At 43.1% G+C, this 15,963-nt stretch overlaps 1 protein-coding gene and 1 long non-coding RNA gene across 6 annotated transcripts in view; one reads left to right on the forward strand and one right to left on the reverse strand.

The window, feature by feature from the left end:
* Positions 1-76: 76 nt before the first annotated feature.
* LOC127577274 (uncharacterized) lies at positions 77-13,177 on the reverse strand. Of its 2 annotated transcripts, XR_007957350.1 has the most exons (7): positions 13,142-13,177; positions 11,482-11,541; positions 9,207-9,352; positions 7,633-7,774; positions 6,293-6,373; positions 3,113-3,270; positions 77-220 (listed from the first exon to the last, which is right to left on the reverse strand). It is a non-coding gene; the product is annotated as an uncharacterized LOC127577274 (long non-coding RNA). The 2 variants fall into 2 exon arrangements; XR_007957351.1 differs by lacking the exon at positions 11,482-11,541 and having other exon boundaries at positions 13,142-13,163.
* Positions 13,178-13,342: 165 nt separating this feature from the next.
* Positions 13,343-15,963, forward strand: part of LOC127577226 (aryl hydrocarbon receptor-like) — a 61,499-nt gene continuing 58,878 nt past the window's right edge. For 3 of the 4 annotated variants that reach the window (XM_052028224.1, XM_052028223.1, XM_052028226.1), the window contains exon 1: positions 13,343-13,721. The gene's annotated coding sequence lies outside the window, so the exon portion shown is untranslated. Of the gene's footprint in view, positions 13,722-14,184; positions 14,246-15,963 lie in introns of all 4 variants that reach the window. The other variant, XM_052028225.1, reaches the window with a different exon arrangement.

A 15,963-nucleotide genomic window follows, 5' to 3' on the forward strand; every position in this document is an offset into this window, starting at 1 on the left:
CCTCTTGGTTGGCTACAAAATGTCAGTCATCAAGCACTTCCACCAAAGAAACTGAGCCAGTGCACAGATAAATGAACAGGTCCTTGCTCCATATTGAGATGGGAAGTCTCTAAATCCAATGACCCTGGCCAGAGGACATCAGAATCATCTGAAGCCATGCAAGCATGTTATGTCTGAAGTCATTGGGTGATGGTCTTGCTCGTTCTCCATTCTGTAGCACCTGAAACAAATTTCACCATGAGTGAAGAATCCTGTCAAAACATTCTCAACTATAAACCATCCCCTCTCCTTTAAGAAGAGAAATTCTGTGAGATATTTAAGTAGCCATAATATACTTTATAGGCTCCAAGTTACAACTGGACTCTATTGTACACACTGGTTATCTTACTGGCATGGGGCTACTGAGTGTATTGTGACTCTACACGAAGTGCAGCAATTGCATCTAACCATAGAACAATACAACACAATACAGGCCCTTCAGCCCACTATGTTGTGCCTACCTTTAAACTACACCTAAGACTATCTAACCCCTTCCTCCCATATAACCCCCTATTTTAAATTCCTCCATATGCTTATCTAACAATCTCTTGAACTTGACCAATGTATCAGCCGCCACCACCACCCCAGGCAGCACATTCCATGCACCAACCACTCTCTGGGTGAAAAGCCTCCCTCTGATATCTCCCTTGTACTTCCAACCCATTACCATAAAGCCATGCCCTCTTGTATTGAGCATTGGTGCCCTGGGAAAGAGGCACTGGCTGTCCACTCTATCTATTCCTCTTAATATTTTGTACACCTCTATCATGTCTCCCCTCATCCTCCTCCTCTCCAAAGAGTAAAGCCCTAGCTCCCTTAGCCTCTCCTCATAATCCATACTCTCCAATCCAGGCAGCATCCTGGTAAATCTCCTCTGCACCCTTTCCAACGTTTCGACATCCTTCCTATAATGAGGTGACCAGAACTGGACACAGTACTCCAAGTGTGGTCTAACCAGAGTTTTGTAGAGCTGCATCATTACCTCGCGGCTTTTAAACTCAATCCCACGATTTATGAAAGCTAACATCCCATAAGCTTTCTTAACTACCCTATCCACCCGTGAGGCAACTTTCAGTGATCTGTGGATATGAGCCCCCAGATCCCTCTGCTCCTCCACACTACCCAGAATCCTGCCATTAACTTTGTACTCCACCTTGGAGTTTGTCCTTCCAAAGTGTACCACCTCACACTTCTCCGGATTGAACTCCATCTGCCACTTCTCAGCCCAGCTCTTCATCCTATCAATATCCCTCTGCAATCTTCAACAGCCCTCCACACTATCCACAACACCACCGACCTTTGTGTCGTCTGTAAACTTGCTAACCCACCCTTCTACCCCCTCATCCATGTCATTAATAAATATCACGAAAAGCAGAGGTCCCAGAACTGACCCATGTGGGACACTGCTAGTCACAGCCCTCCAATCTGAATGCACTCCCTCCACCACAACCCTCTGCTTTCTACAGGCAAGCCAATTCTGAATCCACACGGCCAAGCCTCCCTGGATCCTGTGCCCTCTGACCTTCTGAAGAAGCCTACCATGTGGAACCTTGTCAAATGCCTTACTAAAATCCATGTAGACCACGTCTACTGCACTACCCTCATCAATCTTCCTGGTCGCCTCCTCAAAGAACCCTATCAGGCTTGTGAGACATGATCTTCCCTTCACAAAGCCATGCTGGCTGTCCCTAATCAGTCCATGATTCTCTAAATGCTCACAGATCCTATCTCTTAGAATCCTTTCCAACAGCTTGCCCACCACAGACGTAAGGCTTGCTGATCTGTAATTCCCTGGACTATCCCTACTACCTTTTTTGAATAAGGAGACAACATTTGCCACCCTCCAGTACCATTCCTGTGGACAATGAGGACTCAAAGATCCTAGCTAACGGCTCAGCAATCTCCTCCCTTGCCTCGCAAAGCAGCCTGGGGAATATTCCGTCAGGCCCTGGGGACTTATCTGTCCTAATATTTTCTAACAGCTCCAACACATCCTCTCTCTTGATATCTACATGCTCTAGAACATTAACTTTACCAACACTGTCCTCAGCATCATCAAGGCCCCTCTCTTTGGTGAATACTGAAGAGAAGTATTCATTGAGAACCTCACCCACTTCCACAGCTTCCAGGCACATCTTCCCACCTTTGTCTCTAAATCAATTTTGTTCCAACAGTCCCTTCTGAGAGCAAAACCATCAGTCAGTGGCGATGGCTATGTACACAAGCACAGGCAGCCTGACAACTCTGTAATTTGGCTCAAAGATTAATGCCCTGCCAATTAATTTAATGGAAATGTGTTCTGCAATTTACAAGTATAATTAAATATTCATTACCTGCCAAAGGTACCTACATCCCCACAAGTGGTCAGGAGAAATGGGTGAGTCACTGAAAACCTAAATTTGATCATATTCACAAGCTCATCTGTGCAGCAAAGTAGAATGAGGTTCTTTCCTGTAGAGTCTAGGATACTATTACATCAGAGCAAACTAAGCCAATTTGCATTGATGCTGCTGTTGAATGATAAATGAACAATGCTGAATATTTTTGATGGCCACTGAACCAATCAGCCTGATGACCCAGAGGCAATGCTCAACTCAAAGGAACAAATGGGTGAACAACATTCCAATACCGACAATATATTATGCACAGGCCATCAAGTGAAGAAAATGGAGTTGCTGAATGTGTTGCAAGCGTTTCTGCTGTCTCTACAAGATGGCAGCTACACATAATCAACAAATCATAAAGATCCCAAGCTCTCAGAGTAATTATTTTAACACTCCTCACTGACTATTCAGATAATACATGCCAAACATCACTCATCACTGAACTTGGGAAGTGGAAGTTGGGGAAAAAACAGAGCTTGATGTAGAAATCAACCTTTACACAAAATGCAAAAAAGTATATTTATGTATAGTATATGCAATAGTATAGTCATGATATCAATGTAAAAAATATTGATACATTAAGCAGTGCACTAATAGCACCAAAGCTTATAACTTCTATACTTGACAGTTAATGTTTTATCAAGATCACAAACTACTGTGCAAAATTCCAACAATAAATGGCATTGTACCTTGTCATCGCGCTTCCATCTTGCACTATGTTTTGATGTCAATGGTTTCCAGCATCATCCACCGATTATTCATTTCACAAAGGCATTTCTATGACCTTCTCAGGATGAGGCGAGGCAACTCCTCCTCACAAATCCCTTGATGAGATTGGAACTGTCAGCTGTTTTCCAACAAGGTTAGTGAAACATCATTAAAAGTTTGGCCTGTGAAGCCACCTACATCAACACCCCAAGGAATGTCACCAAAGGTTTTGATCCACACAGCAACAAAATGCATCACCTAACTACAGAATGATAGAGCTCATCCTTCCCGTCTTTAAATTTTCCTGTTGATTATTTATTCAAATCCCATTCAATCATTACTGAAGCTATTTCAACACCTTTCAGGTTATGTATTCTGGATCATAACATGCTGTTCAACTTTCCCCCTCTCATGTCACCTCTTGTTCATTTACCGATTACCTTAATTAAGGCACCGATTCTCACAATACTGTGAACTGTCCACGTGCTTCTTTCAATCAATACCAAACAAGAAGCGATTTGGTGGTGCGGGCCCAATGCCACCGAATGTTAAGGTGGTTGGGCTTAGGGCACTGCAATGGGAAACTCCTGAAGTGGCATCCCGAAACTGGATGATCGGTCACCAACAACCACAACCATCTTCCTTTGTGCTAGGTACGACTCCAACTGCTGGAGGATTTTCCCCACTGACTTTAGTTTTACCAACACATCTTGATGCCGCACTTGGCCAAATGCTACCTTGATGTCAAGGGCAGTTACTCTCACCTCACTCTGGAATTCAGCTCTTTGGTTCGTGTTTAGACCAAGGCTGCAATGAGGTCAGGAGCCAAATGATGCTGGTGAAACCAGATTTGGGCAGTGAATAGATTACTGGTGAGTAAGCACTGGTTTCATCACTTTGCTGATTGGAGTAAACTGGGCAGTAATTAGCCAGATTGGATGTGTCCTGTTTTTGTGAACAGGACATATCTGGGCAATTTTCCAAATTGCTGGGTAGATTCCAGTGTTATAATTGTACTAGAGCAACTTGGAGAGAGCCACAACTAGTTCTGGAACACAGGCCTTCACTACTACAGCAGGAATATCTGTCAGGTCCTGTAGTCTCTACCGTATCCAGTGCTCTGAGCCATTTCTTGCTATCAAATGGAGTGAATCAAATTGACTGGAAACTGGCCTCTGCGATGATGGGGATCACAATAGGACACGCTAGGCAAACAAAGTTGCAAATAAAACCCACCAAACACAAGTCATAACAGAACCAGAAATCAGACTATAAAAATCAACTTAAAGTTTACAACAATCTCAGAAAATATAGTGCTTTAACAACTGACAGTTTCAGTGCCAATTAGTCTTTCCTTTGGCCTCAGTCTTGCCTTTCAATCCAGGCACTGCTAGGGCCCATTCCCTCCAAACACTTCCAGTTTCTCAGATGGTTCCTTCAGCACCAGTCAATGCTTCAATTCAACTGGATATCTTCACATCCATTTTAGAACCTCTTCCCAACCATTCCTCAATGAGAGGGCACAGTTTAAACAAAATATGAAATTATCACTAAGTTTTCTGGACTGGAATTTCACAAAGGTGATAATGCTGCTTGGAGTGCCTCTTTGTATGGCTATTCAGAATAGAAATAACACAGCATTAGAAAAATGTTCTGCCCACAACAGAGCAATTCCCCACTGAAAAGGATAGTGGGCCTTTTCAAGGCCCCTTTCTACTCCAAGTCGGTAATGATAACTGATAACCATGTGCCTCTGTAGTCGGCAGGGTAAAATAAAACACTGAAACTTTCTCTGTTTGCACAGCAACCTTTAGTTTTGTGGTTGTGCTTACGAATTGGATGAACACATTACAGTAGGTAAGCACTCAAAATGCCATATAGCCACCTCACATAATCACGAAGAACTAAAATAATTAGTCTGACAGCATGGCATCTTTTCACTGAGAAAGGATAAAATAAGGGCAACGCCACGTGATACCACCCCTTGATAGTCAAGCAGACTTTCAGGGAAGGAAGACAAGCGTAGCTAGGCACAATGAAAACGTGTGAATTAAGACTGGATTTAAAGCTTCTATATTTTACTTGGGCCCTTAAATCCACAGTAGAACAAGCAAGAGAAGCTTTACTCTTATTAGCTCCAATTACAGCAACTGCTGCACAAGTGCCAATTGGGTTTACCTACACCAGCACTAAGAAATTTTTGGATTCAAGTCCAAAACTCCACTGCAGAGAAGTGGAATGAGTGTCCCTTCTGGTTTATGTCCCAGCACCTTACAGTGCAGAGCCAAGTTCCCTCACCCTGACACCAACAATGAACCCTGGCTGCCATCGATACAGTTGATCAGGTTGAAAACAGACCTACTGCTTATTATGGCAACATGGTTTAGTAATTTAGTGCTGTGATATTTAAGAACCACAATTGGAGCATTATAAACACCATCGTTGCCTCCAGATGGCAGCAGGCAAGCAGAATCTGCAAAATGCAAAGGAGGGTCACAAGCTCTCAAGATTATTTTAATGCTCATCACTGGCAATTCAGGCAGGAAAATATTATTCATTTCCAAATGTGGGTGCAGAAAGGAGGGCCAGGTTCAGGAGCAATATTACGCCTGAACATATAGAGACTTCTTCAGTATACAGCCATATACCACTGACAAAGGCCCTTTGGTCCAAAGAGTCTGCACTGATCATTGATCACCCATTAACCCTCATCCAACATTAATCCCACTTTTTTAAAATTCTCCTCACATTCCCATCAACCCCACCCACCAGATCTTACCACTCACTAGGGACAATTTACAGCAGCCAACAAACCTACCAACCCGCACATCTTTGACATTTGGACCACCCAGGGGGAAATCCACGCAGCCACACAGAGAACATGTAAACTCCACACAGACAACACCTGAGTTCAGAACTGAAGCTGTGCCACTGGAGCTGTGAGGCAGGAGCTTTACCAGCTGAGCAGCTCATGCCTGGTGATGGTTTGCCTGGTGTTATCGCAGCAGACCAGTGGTCGAGACTTCCCTGTATCAAAGCAGCCACTGCAGTTGAATCATTTAATTAGTGCACAAGTGTGTGTAAATGTCACTCCTGTTACTCTGGCAGGTTACTGTTTTGCAAACTGCTGGTTGAAGTTACGACAATCAATGGTACGGTACCTGAACTCATTGCTCCAACACCAGTTTTTTTATTTCAAACAAATGCCGCCACCTCCACATTGTAGAATCCTTCAGGGTTCACTGTTCAGAAACAAATGAAAAACATTAAGTCTCAGTGACGTGCCTTTGGATTAAACTGATGTATACAAAGGTACAAGTGTGATCTCTTCCCAGAGGAACAGCAAACCTCAAAGGGACTAGAAAAGGTCTTGATCCATCTGTATATTAAGTCAGTGAAAACCACTGGCCCACAGAACCATACAACACAGGGAAGTTAATTAATTGTATCTTGCCCACCCTATGAAAATACTAAATAATGCTGATACTTCTGATCACTCCTCACAGCCCTGAGAATTTCCACCTGGAAGTATCTATCCAATTTCCCTGTTTAAAAAAAATCACAAAATCCTCATCCACCATCCTTTCAAACAAGGCACTCAAAAATATAACAACAGAGTTTATAAAGTCCTCCATTTCTCAATTTGCCTCCTGTTCTTACATAATATGAAGCATTCTGATCTATACTGCTTGCCTGGACGACTTATGAATGGCACCAAATGAGAGGCGATTTTGGGTTGCAAGTCCAAGCACATTAGTCAAGGCATGGAGCAAAAATTAAACAGCTGGAAGAACAATGCCTTCACCAGAAATGTCGACCATCTCTTTGCCTCCACAGAGGCTGCTCAACCCACTGAGTCCTTCCAGCAGTTTATTTCTGCTCCAGATTCCAGCATTTGTAGTCACTTGGGTCTCCAAAGAATGGAACTGTGCCCAGCTCCGGGACTGAAGGGAAGCCTGAACCAAAAACACTTGGATTGAGATATGGAGTGATGTAGTCACCAAGCACAAGTACATAAATAGCAACACACCGAAAATACTGGAGGAACTCAGCAGGTCAGGCAGCATCTATGTAGAGAAATAAACAGTCGACGTTTCAGGTCATGACCCTTCATCGGGACTGGAAAGGAAGAGGGCAGAAGCCGGAATAGGAAGGTCGGGGGAGGAGCACATGCAGGCCTCCAGGTGAGGGGGAAAAGTAAGAGGGTGGAGGAGGGAGGAGAAATAAGCTGAGAGATGGTAGATGCTGGCAGACCTGCTGAGTTCCTCCAGCATTTTGCACGTCACTCCAGATTCCAGCATCTGCAGGATATGTTGCGGCTGAGTACATAAATAGCAGTAGGCTGCTTGACCTACCTACTGCCCACTCCCCCACTCTACAAGATTGCAGCTGATCTCTCACCTCAGTGCCACATTCCTGCCCTAAATCTTTATAAAGTTCATTAATTCAGTTGACTTTACTTACTGCTTTGTATTAAGTTCAAAACTTGGCAATAACATACCTCCTCAAACCATACTGTCTGTGAGCTGCATTGCTCCACAAGCTTTCTCTGATGTTTGTGGCCTCCAGCATTGTGAATAAGGTCAGTGCCTTCCACCTCAGCACTCTGTCTAGCCTATTCTTCAATATTTCCCCTCAGCAGACTAAAGAAACAAGAATGCAAAGAGAAGTCATATTAGTTTGATTTCTTTAAAGAAGAAAAAACATTGATGGCAATACATCTGTAAAGGAGGTAAACAGCTATATCAAGTTATGGGGATCGTCACCACCCACCCCCCCCCCCCCCCCCCACTTCCACATTAATGTCTATACTCATCAGAAGCAACATACGAGATAGAGCAACATACACTGACATTTGTTAGTGACTTTAATCATTTTCACTGGATTTTTCAGGATAACGGGCATCATTCACAAAGTCAACAGTCACCAACACTCTTAGTGACTCCATGTGACCCATGAGACCACTCTGAAGGGCAGTTAAGGTTTAACCATACCGATGTTGGACTGGAGTCAAATAAAGACCCGACCAAAGATAGGAAAGCATCCTTTCCTAAAAGATGTGTGTGAATCAGCTGGGAGTGTACAGTAATAATGTGATCGTGTTGTACACTTGCTCATTGCTACCTTTTATTTCCAAATATTTAAAAAAAAAACAAATTTCTTGAACCAATGTACTGGAATTTGAGTATCCATTCCATATTAGTCCAAATCTCTAGATTACCAAGGGATGGACTACTCACTGCACAGCCCACAGCCGCTGCAAAGTTGACGCAATACACAAAGAGTCCTTGATTTCCTGCCAAAAGCCACACGAGGCTTCTAGAAATTAAACATTTAGACCTTGGACACAACGACTGCTAAATTAGTCCTTGACTGAAGCATAAAACAATACCCCAAGCTCTCAGAGTAATAACTTTAATGTTCTTCATTGGCTGTTCAGATAATACATGCCAAACATCACTCATCACAGAAGCTGGGTGGAAGATGTGAGATAACAAAGGCAAGAGGAATCCAATTCCAAAATGCAGCTTCACACAAACAGCACCAAAAGGATTCAATAAATTGATTTCCCTTCTGCAGAATATGGTCATTAAGCTGCCAAGATGGGCAGCAAGGTGGTGCAGCATTTAGCCTGGCAGCTCCGCATTCAATCCTGACCTTAGTTGCTGTCTGTGTGAAGTTTGTACATTCTCTCCTTGGGTTCCTGCCAGTGCTCCAGTTCCCTCCCACATGCCAAAGGTATGCTGATGGTCAGTAAAGTGCCTCAAGTGTAGGCAGGTGGCAGGATGATCAGGGGAGAGTTGATTGGGACATGAGGGGAAAAAATTAGCATTAGTGTAACTGGTTATCGACGGTCGACACAGACTTGGTGGGCCCTAGGGCCCTTTTCCACACTGCCTGTCTCTATAGTATTCTAACAAGTATTTTGTAGGAGTTAATCAATACAATATCAAAAATTAGATTCCATATATTATTAATTCTGATGGGATACTGCTTTGATAAGTTTGCAATCTTAAATTCAAGTAAATTAATGACAAGGAATGCTGAAAAGTCAGTAACTAGACTGCATTGTACCCAAATCTGATTATGTGCCTCTCCTCGCTCCTCGGATATCCACGGGTTTCATTTTTCATTAATTCATTTGAAACAAGCATCTCACTAAATATTACGATTAAGTAACTTCTTCCCAATCAGTCTCTGGAAGAGGTTGATATGGTGCCCTGTTCAAAGACAAGGGTGTTAAAGATTAGTAAGACGTTTTTGGATCGGAAGTATAATGCTCACTTCAACATCAAAACATCCAATGCAAGTTACTGGGAAACAATTTTGATCCTTTTAATTATCAACAGCATGACAGCCTTCGTGTCAAAAGTAGTATGCTGACATATTGCATGACTTATATTCGTACACACCCTTAAACCTCCAGGCCCTTGGCACACAATCACGGAAGAGCAGTTACTGTTGTTACGATGGCAAACAGACCAGCTAGTTTGACATAATCTCAAATATTAATAAGATCAACAGCCTTTTGAATAGGTTTGGTAATATCTGTTGGCAATAGCCAAACAGGAGTTTACTCTGCTCTTCCTCAAATCAAATAAGATGCTTAATGTCTATCTGAACAACTTTTCCAAAATTGGACTGGAATTTAGAACAGAGAATCCTATACTACATGCAAATATGCAGAGCAGCATGTACATTGAAGGTACTAATAAAGTCTCCACCAGTGATTCAGTAACAGAGGACATATTTAGGAGCAAAAGAGTGAGGTTAAATTCATCCTATTACTGCAATTTTTGGGTTACCAATGATAGATTCTGTCCATTTATCCGCTTCAGCTTGTCATATGATTGCATTTGTTACATTAATGGCCAAGAGATCCATCCTATTTAAATGGAAGGATCCTATACCTCCTACCACATTTCAATGGCTTTCTCAAACTATAAAAAAACCAGGAGAGGTACTGTTGATCCTTCGCTTAAATTTGAGGAAGTTTGGAATCAGTATTTCCATATGATATAAGCTGACATTTTTCGAATCCCTTTCAATAACCTTTGAATATAGAGGAGTGGAGTTAACGACATAATAATGTTTTTTTTAAACCAAAGAAATAACAGTCCAGCTTTTTCTTTTGAAGTTTTTGGTTTGCTTCTATTTTTTTTTAATTTGGGGGTTCTCTTTTCATATAATTAAATTTTTTTTCAAATTCTTTTGTATCATGCTCACTTAGTAAGAGACTGGGAGGTTCAGATTATATATTTCACTCCCTGTGAGTGTATATGTAACTGTTGTTATTGTAATCCCGATCCCTTCACACCATGTGTATAATCACTAATGTTATGTATATTAATTTGAAATTTAACAAAAAGATTGAAAAAGAGTGAGGTTAAAGGAGTTTCTCAACATAGAACATTTAAGATGTGGACATCAAATCCACTGTCAAATGTTTATCCATTTACTATGATGGGATGAACTGTGTCCTCTACATGGAGAGGCAGTTCAATTGGGATCATTCATCATCTGCTCAGAAGCTTGTCATTTCAAGCTCTCCCTAGGGGCATGAGCACATGAACATGGCTGGCAATCTAGGATAGCAGTGAGGCCATACTTCACTGTTGGGGCAACCATTTGCAACCAACTTGGTGGCAATCAGCAACCAAGCTGATGGTAAATGAAGCCTCTGCCCAGATTTGCAACAAAAAGATTAATGATTTGGTTCTGAAGAGTTCTAAAAAGATGGTTCTGAAAAGCAGGGATACTCTCCTCCATAACCACAACCAGCATTTAAAAAAGATACATTTTTTTCCTACAGGTATGTGTGTAACTTATAGCTTTTCAGAAGTTCTCACCAAATGTTTTGCAAATTAAGGGCATAAACGACCCTGCAAAAATGCTAGTGTTCCTTCTGTGTAGTAAAATTCCACATTTCTCGAACACATCTGTAAGAAACATGTCCTCACAGTATTCTAATATTTGCTGCTCATCTAGGCCACTGGAACATAGATTCAAGGAAACACAAAAGAAGGTCCCAAGCTCTCAGAGTAATTTTCCATAACTCTCCACAGGCTGTTCAGATAATACATGCCAAACATTACTCATCACAGAACCAGGAAAGGGGGAAAAAATGACCAGCAAGTAAAACACAATCAATTGGCCAAAACTTTGTATATGGACATAACAGAAGTTTACCCCAACCAGATGCAACAATGAAGAAATTGCAATACAAAATTGTTGAAAATATTTTGCCTAAGAAAATGTAACCTTACAGGATTTTAGATGTGATCACAATCTGCTAAACATTAATTTCCCCAACAATTCCTCCAAAGACCACTTCACATTGTTAACTTACATTATGCAACCCTCAAAGAGAAACTCCAAAGCCCGATCATCTTTTCCTTGGACTGCATTCCTGAAACATTTATTCATTATTTGGGTCTGTTCGATACAACTGTCAACCCCTCAATACTGAGGTCACTTTCAAATACGCTTTTGTTACAATCATGTCAGAAAAGAGTAACATGAAAGTTGTGTTGCTGGATTAGTACTCCGGAGGTCTAGTCAAATTAATATTTCTACGTTTCTTACTTATGACACGGAAAATCACTCGGCCCACAGAGCAACCCCATTCTCCCTCTAATTTTTTCTGTAACCTACATCCCGTACAACTCTTTCATCAACCCACACGAGGGGCAATTTATAGCAGCCAATTAACCTACCAACATCTTTGAGATGTGGGAGGAAACTAGAGCACGTGGAGAAAACTCCTGTGGTCACAAGGAGAATGTTCAAACTCCACACATACAGAACCCAAGGTCAGGATCAAACCAGGGCCATGAAGCTGTGAGGCAGCAGCTCTATCTGTTATGCCACTGTGTTCAACATTAATTTTTGTTTTTAACAGTCTTGATAGAAACAACGACGCTGAGCTCTGGCTATACTAAATCAGAATGTGCACCTCTTCACAAATGGAGATGCAAGACAGCAACTTTACCAGCTGTACACCCCAACAATTTAATTCCTTTGAAATTTTAAATCCATTTACCTAACTAAGGAGAGATTGGACAAACTGTTTTCTCTGGAGTGTTGGAAGCTGAGGGGCAGCCTGATAGAGGTGCATAAATAATAAGATGTACAGATAGGGTAGATAGTCTTGTTCGTAGGTTGGGGAAGTTTAAAGAAAATTTATGAGGCAAAAATTTACAAAATTATGAGAGGCATCGATAGGTTCTGACTGTCCACCCTATTTCCCAGGGTAGAAATGTCAAGTACTAGAGAACTTGCATTTAAGGTGAGAGGGGGGGAAAGTTCAAAGGAGATGTGCAAGGCAAGTTTTTGTTTTATACAGAGGGTGGTAAATGCCTGGAAATGGGCTGCGGGGGGTGGAAGCAGATACGACAGTGGCATTTAAGAAACTGTTAGATAAGACTCGTGAATATGCAGGCAGAAGGGGTTTAGTTAATTGGGCATCGTGGGCCCAAGCGCCTGCTCCTGTGCTGTACCGTTCTGTGTTCAAATGTCCTTACGCAGAGTGGTGGGTGCCTGGAACACGCTGCCAGGGGAGGCGGTGGAAGCAGATCCGATGGCAACGTTTAAGGGGCATTTAGACAGGCGCAGGAACAGGCCGGGGAGGGATGCAGACCACGTGGGATGGGTCTGGATCGCGGTCGGCACAGACACGGCGGGCCGAAGGGCCTGCTGTTCCCATTCAGAATTGAAATGGGAATGAATGAATGCGACCTGGGATTTGAAACAGCGGCTCCCGTCCGGCTGATCCCCCCCCCCCCCGGAGGGGAGAGGCGCCGCCTGATGCCGAGCAGCAACCCCGGGCGGTCGGGGCCGGGGCCGAGGCCGGGAGCCCGTGTGCCGCTCGCTCCCCTGGTACCAGGCGGCTGACCGGCACCCCTCACCCCGCATCGGCCCCCCCTAGTACCAGGCAGCTGAGCGGCGCCCCTCAGCCCGCTCGCCGGGCGGCACCACCCCGCCGTTGCCCCGCAGCCGCCAGCACCCACCTCGCCGCCATGGCTCCGGGCGCGGAGAGAGGGAGCTCCCGGGGCGCATGCGCGGACAGTCCCTCCCTCCCCCTCCCCGTGGAAAGATAGGCGGCGACCTGCCGCGGGACAGCCAATCGGAATCAGGCTCTCCGCCTGATTGACAGGCGAGTGTCAACCGCGGTGGTCAGACCCTTGTGTCGCGCTGCAGTGGAGTTCGCCCAATGCGAGTGGAAAAAGTAACCAACTAAGTGCAACGACGCAGCAAAGATATTCTGGGACTTTGTTTTATGTAAGGGAATTAAAGGTTGTACTTGGGTTTGCCGATAGTTAACAATTTCCTCGTCTCAGGTGTGCTCAAGAAGTTTGGGATGGTGTTAAGGTGCATTCGCTCCAAGTGGCTGGAGATTGTTTCACGTCCTCCCCCCCCCCCCACCCCCCAAGTTTATCGGAGCTCAGTAAAGTTGACTTCTCCTAAGACTCTTGAATGAGTTGTAGCCGTTAACTCTTGAGCAGCATAAACATGTTAAAATAGTCTTGAATTACAAATTCTCTCATTTAGAGCACTGCGAGTAATACTTTGGCGTTGCCTCCTTAACAGGTAAGGGAAATACTTCTATGGATTTAAAATCTATTCCGATTTGTTTCTCGGGAGATGCTGTGTTTGTGCAATTTGGTGAAAGGTCAGAGTGGATTCCCATATTGATGTTGAATTGCGTTGCGTTAATGGTTCTCTTTGTGTTTTAAAAGTTTTACAAAGGACGTGGTATTATTGTATGCTAGATAAACATTTGATGCTCTTTCCACTTCTTCATTTGAGGTGTGCCTTTAAATAGATAAATGTCCCCCGTCTTTATTGTAAGTTTGACTAAATATCCATTTTGCTGTAATGCTCCAGTAATGTTGACCTACAGATATATGTTGCATTGGATCCATTTTGTATGGATGTACTGTGATACTATGAAGACTTTTGTGATCTGTTTTTAAAGTCATTGCTAACCGTCATCTGCTAAATTAAAATTTAATCTAATTTAATTGTGTAATGCTGTGGTCCTCCCTCTCAGCTTGATGACATTAAACTAAACTGAACAACAAGTAAAGAATGTATAAAACCCACACATGAAGGTAAATTACAAAATCTGAATATGCTGCTCTACTTTTGGTTTGTTTCTGTTATTGCTGTAAGGTTCATCTGCTTGAATTGGGAAAGACTGACAACTTGAACTTGGTGGAGGAAGGTTCTGTTTCTGTGGCATATGACTCTGAAAACTGCTACACCTGCTCTGTGTCTTTATTAGTTGTTTTTAAATTTAGGATTATCTTCCAATGAGTGGTAATGTTAACAGCAGACCCTGCAGCACGAAGACTGCATGACCAGGGATGCTGTGAAGTAATTCATCATTGCTTTCTCAAGGCTCATGGACCAGTTGTGATCTGTTTTTTGTAGCTTGTGTATGTGCTTTATATTTACAGTTTTTTGCTTTTCCACTCTCCACTCTTTCTCTATCCATTCAGCTCTCAATGGGCTGTGAAGCAGAAAATTCAATTGCAATTTGCATTGAAGATATCAACACAGGAGTCCAGAAAGTGTGTCTATGTGAATGGCAGGAGCATACTTTTTTTTATTATTGGCTTGAATTAAATAGGTCTATCATTGCCTGCGCACAAGTCTAAGGTAATTGGGGATAGAACACTACAGCACAGAAAACAGGCCATTTGGCCCTTCTAGTTTGTGCCGAAACTTTATTCTGCTAGTCCCATTGACCTGCACCCAGTCCATAACCCTCCAGACCTCTCCCATTCATGTATCTATCCAATTTATTCTTAAAACTTAAGAGTGAGCATGCATTTACCACATCAGATGGCAGCCCGTTCTACACTCCCACCAGTCTTTGTGAAGAAGTTCCCCCTAATGTTCCTCCTAAACCTTTCCCCTTTCACCCTAAAGCCATGTCCTCTCGTACTTATCTCTCCTAATCTAGGTGGAAGGAGTCTACTCTCATTAACTCTGTCTATACCCCTCATAATTTTGTAAACCTTTGTCAAATCTCCCCTCATTCTTCTACATTCCAAGGAATAAAGTCCTAACCTGTTCAATCTTTCCCTGTAACTCAACACCTGAAGGCCCGGCAACATTCTAGTAAATCTTCTCTGCACTCTTTCAATCTTACCGATATCCTTCCTGTAGTTAGGTGACCAGATTTGATGCTGATAGGCATCGCCACCTGCAGTACTTGAGTCCATTAATAACACTTATCACTGCCCCATCAGTATCTATCTCTAAGGTTGCATCGCTGAAGGTACACTATCAGAATGCAACTCGTTTTTTTCTGGATTTGTGCATTTCTTGGGATCTAGGCACCACTTGGCAAGGTCAGTATTTATTGCCCATCCATGGTTGCCCTTGAGAAGGTTGTGATGAGTCTCCTTGAAACACTGCAGTCCTTCTCTTGCAGGTGCTCCCATAATGCTGACACAAGAGACAGCAGATGCTGGAATCTGGAGCAACAAACAATCTGCTGGAAGAGCTTAGCAGGTCGAGCAGCATCTGTGGGAGGAAAGGAATCGTCGAAGTTTCGGGTTGAAACCCTGCATCAGGACAATTCCTCCCCACTGATGCTGCTTGACCCACTGAGTTCCTCCAGCAGATTGTTTGTTGCTGCCACAATGCTGTTGGGGAGCAAGTTCAGGATCCAACAGTAATGAAGGAGCAGTGATATATTTCCCAGTCAAGATGGTGTGCAACTTGGAGAGGAACCTGCTGTTGATGGTGTTCTCATGTGATTGATGTCTTGTCCTTGGTGGAGGAGTTTGCAGACTTGGGAGTTGCTGCCAGAATAGCC

This window comes from Pristis pectinata, chromosome 13, assembly GCF_009764475.1.
Source record: "Pristis pectinata isolate sPriPec2 chromosome 13, sPriPec2.1.pri, whole genome shotgun sequence".
In the NCBI taxonomy this organism is placed as follows: Eukaryota; Metazoa; Chordata; class Chondrichthyes; order Rhinopristiformes; family Pristidae; genus Pristis; species Pristis pectinata.